Source organism: Oryx dammah, unplaced genomic scaffold (genome assembly GCF_014754425.2).
Source record: "Oryx dammah isolate SB20612 unplaced genomic scaffold, SCBI_Odam_1.1 HiC_scaffold_11, whole genome shotgun sequence".
Taxonomy (NCBI): domain Eukaryota; kingdom Metazoa; phylum Chordata; class Mammalia; order Artiodactyla; family Bovidae; genus Oryx; species Oryx dammah.
In genome coordinates this window covers 15,512,958-15,517,235 of record NW_024070195.1, presented here as the reverse complement: position 1 = coordinate 15,517,235, position 4,278 = coordinate 15,512,958, and the positions used below count along the sequence as shown (strand labels likewise).

Genomic DNA, 4,278 nt, shown 5'->3' with positions numbered 1-4,278 from the left:
CAGGCTCAGTAGTTGTCGTGCACGGGCTTAGCTGCTCTTTGGCACGTGGGGTCTCCCAGGACCAGGAATTAAACCCTTGTCTCCAGCGTTAGTAGGTAGATTCTGCCCCACCCCAAGCTTCCCAGGTAGTGCAGCTGTAGAGAATTCACCTGCCAAGGCAGGAGACACAAGAGACATGGGTTCGATCCCTGGGTTGGAAAGATCCCCTAGAGAAGGAAATAGCATCCTGCTCCGGTATTCTTGCCTGCAGAATCCCATGGACAGGGGAGCCTGGCGGGCTACAGTCCACGGGGTCACAAAGAGTCAGACACGACTGAGCCACAGGACACACACACCAGGGAAGACCACTCTTTCCAGTTTTGATCTCTCTGTGTGCTGCTAGTGGAAAACTTCCTCATTCAATCAGGATTTGTGTCAAGAGAACCAAATAAAGAAAAGAAAAAAAAGGACCAAATAAAAAGCAAACAGAAGGACTTCCCTGATGGTTTAGTGGTTAAGATTCTGTGCTTCCACTGTTGGGGGTGCAGGTCCAATCCCTGGTTGGAGAACTAAGATTCCACATGCTATGGGGCACAGCAAAAACAAAATTTTTTTTAAGCATTCAGTAAAAAAAAAGAAGCAAATGGAAAAATAAAATTCATAAGGCACAAATACGGGGGAAATGGCTTAGTCCTTGCAGAACAACTGGCATGGGTCAAGGTGGTGATCGTCTGTATGCAATCCGTACGATATGTGTCCTTGTGGCGTAGAACCCTAAGTGCCTGTCCTCTGAGGGGCCGGTCACAGATTGTTCTGTAGAGCGCTTAGCACATCCTGAGTGCTCTCTGAATGTCGGGGATGTGAGATCTCCTTAAGGGCATGTCCTGTCAGAAGAAGGTGCCATGCAGATACTAGTATTGTTATTCTTTTGGTGCACAATTATAATTGACTTTCTGTTATACACTGCAGCAAGTTAAATTAATTCAGTATGATTACAGTCATTAAACAAATGCCTGGTAATGACGGCTTTCTTATTTTAGCATTCCTCAAATCACTGGGGTGATACCATATAAGGCTGTTTGCTCTATTGTCCATTAATTGGGATGCACAACCTGCCTTTTGCAATAGAGCCCTGCACACTGCTTTATAGCAGCTGGACCATGATTTAAGGCTAACCGCTGGATGAATTTACCTGCGAGCTTTCACCTATTGCTCATGCCATTCCATTAGGTACAATTTACTAGTTCATTACGGCATACCAGTAGCTGAAGGCAGTTTCTACCTGCTAAAAAAAAAGCAGTGTGCTTTTAAAACCAAAACGCAGGCGAGAAGTCTCTCATCATTCTCCTTTTGGTGCTGAAATGAACCCGAACAATAGGAACCATGAAGGCTTTCACCTGTGTTTGCACTGGGACTGTCACCCCAAGAATCACCTGCCTTCTCAGCAAGCAGGACAGAAACAGTTAAGTCCTGAAGGCTGTGAGTTAAAAACTGTGCCTGAGAGGCACGCAATAGGAGGGGTCTCTGCCAGGTGCTGCCCTCCTGCAAGTCTGCTTCACAGTCAAGGTCGTCTGACCGGTGCCACCCTAGAAACTGACCCGCTTCTGTAGAGGACATTGAGCAATCACACCCTGCAAGTCAGCTGACTGCTGTGTCATCGCTATTGCTTTCTGCATCACCGCTCTGCCCCAGCCCTGGCTCCTGCCGGTTCCTCGTCACAAGGCGTACAACTAGGCAAAAAAAAAAGCGACAGTTTGAAAGTGGTCTGTTCCTGCTGCTACCTAGCATTTCTTCCTTGAGGATCATTTACCTGTGTTTAGCCAGGAGCAGAGAAGCAGTCTGAATGCACACGATGGCTTCACACTTGGCAGCGTGCGTTTGCAGCAGAGCAGGTACTGCCCGGAGCCCGGTGGCCAGACCGCCCCGGTTGGAGCACGGCTGGCTCCCCAGCACTTGTGGGAATAGTTTGTGGGCTTCTCACGAAGCGCGGCGCCCTACCTGCGGGATAAAGGCTAGGACAAAGGAGATGCTGATGCTGTGTGCCCAGCTAGGGCCTGGGCAGGCAGATTCCTCCACCGCACTGATGTTCCAAGCTCCCCGTTCGGGCGGCTCACGGGACTGGCCCAGATCCCTGGCTCCTCAGTTAGAACACAATTTAAAGGAGAAACCAGACTCACTGACCTAAATCCATCCCAGTCCTCTCTGGATTCGGGGACAAGCTGTCGACTAGCAGTGACACAGCCAGCCATCAAGTGGAGAATCTTTGTGACTGCAATCTGGGTGCAGGTGGAGCCTGGGAGATTGACAGTTTAATTGCGGTCCTCCGATGGCTTCTTGTTATTTTTCCTAAATAATCGTGCTCGCTAAGTTGTACGGTTGCCTGGATTAGTCTGCCTTCCATGCAGTCTTCATCTGTGCTGGTTGGAAATCAGGGTGCCAGGCAAGCCTGTTTAGTGCTGGCTCCTTCCTGCGTGATGTTATTCAACTGGGATGGGTCATTCCGACAACAAAGAAGGAAGCAGAAAGCATCACTTTATCTCCTCTTGTGATGTTAGTGGAACATAACTCTTCTTTGCAGTGATTCCCTCATCTTTGTGTGTGTGTGGGGTGTGTGTGTGTATGTGTATGTTTTAATTCATTGAATCAAAGAGCCTCACTGATATCATCATGAATGTGTGTGTATGTGTGTTTAAAATGATTTTGGGGGAAAAAAAAGGCAGCCTGTGGAGACAGCGATTTGAGACAGCCGCACTTTTAGGTTACTGCCAATTTGAAATACTTTGGGTTTGTGAAGCCGAGCCCTAAGGGACAAGCTGGGTAACTGAGAAAGAGATCGTAGATAAAGAAATAAAAATGACAAGCATAATGGAGGCTCTGTGGAAGGACCGTCAGAGCATCCACTCCTGGATGGCAATTGCACCAGGCTGAGATTGAATAATTCATAGATTGAAATTACCGTGCTTTCACCTTTCCATTTAAACCGGCATGATCTGAATCTCTAATCAATTTCCAAGATAAAGGAAAATGCCAGTTTGAATCTGAAGAGCTTTTGAAAGCAGATGCGGCATCCCTGAGCCTGAATCTTTCAGTATCTTTCACAATTATCCTGTGAGAACTATACTTCATCACGAAGCACCACTACCAGGGAAAAGGACTGTGGTTACAATAGCAACAATAGAATACCATCAAATGACCGCTAATTTACCTAATTTGCTGAGACTGACTATATGCTTTTAATGCCCATGGTATGTCACCCTGCCTGGAACCCTGATCGCTCTCCCTCCAGAACAAAAATGAGGCAGTGTGCGATAGCTCGACATTCTCCTAGGTTTCAATGTCTCTTTTGTTGGGTTTGCGTTTGTATGTGTGTGTCTGTTTCCAGTGCCTATAGCCCAAATGGCCATTTGGGGAGATGGTGAGCCTGTTGTGGATGGGGGGTTGATTCTTCGGTATCAGAGTATGGACTTGTTTTTACATCCTTTAAATTTTAATGTATACAAGCATGTGTTTACCAGAAGGGAGGGAAGATTCTGTTCTGGGAGAGGAGTTTAAAAAATGCAGCCAAGATGAAGTTTTCATCTTTGTCTCTATTTTGAAACAAATGCTGTCTGCTTTCAAGTTAGAGAGCCCAGGATTATAATCTGTTAAAAACTTCGCAGGTTGAAAGCTCAAGAGACATCCAGTAATAACTGGATGCAGCCCCTTTTAAAGAGCATGTGAGTCTGAGTGAGTCAGTGAAGCTTCGGTCCTTGACTTTGGTTGCTGTTTGTGTCTGCTCGCTCTCCAAGCAGAAGTTTCACCTAAACAAGTGCTTCAGGTTCCCTCTCTAGGGTCATTGTGCCACCCCAGGACCGTGGCATGGCTCTTCAAGCCTCCGTGGAGAACAGACTGTAGCCGTTTAATAGGTGCAGGGACTTGTGGAATTTTCCTGTCACTAGCAGATAGTATGTGGGCTGCTGCTAGTCAAGTGAGTTCAGTTTGACTATCTAGATAGGGTTTCTGGGATAACAGTCTCTGGTGGTTGGGGGAAGGTAGGGTTGAAAGGTACCTGTCCAATATTGTGAGTTTTTGGCTCAAGACTCAGCTCTGGTATATTTCTTAATCCATTACCCCAGCTTTACCCCTTCCTGCACCCCTGCAAATACATTTGTCAGAAAGAGGTAAGTTCTGTTTCTAATTGTTTCTTTAGTCGATGATGTTCCTTGTCGTCTGGTTTCAATAGGTATATGTTTTTTTATGTTGTGCTTTTTCCCCCCACTCACTGTTATTCTAATTAACCGTGGGATAACAAACAACTTT

General features: G+C 46.5%; 1 long non-coding RNA gene across 1 annotated transcript; it reads right to left on the bottom strand.

Moving 5' to 3' along the window:
* Positions 1-365: 365 nt before the first annotated feature.
* Positions 366-2,252, bottom strand: LOC120870287. The gene is made up of 2 exons (XR_005722763.1): positions 2,161-2,252; positions 366-1,977 (listed from the first exon to the last, which is right to left on the bottom strand). It is a non-coding gene; the product is annotated as an uncharacterized LOC120870287 (long non-coding RNA).
* Positions 2,253-4,278: the final 2,026 nt, after the last annotated feature.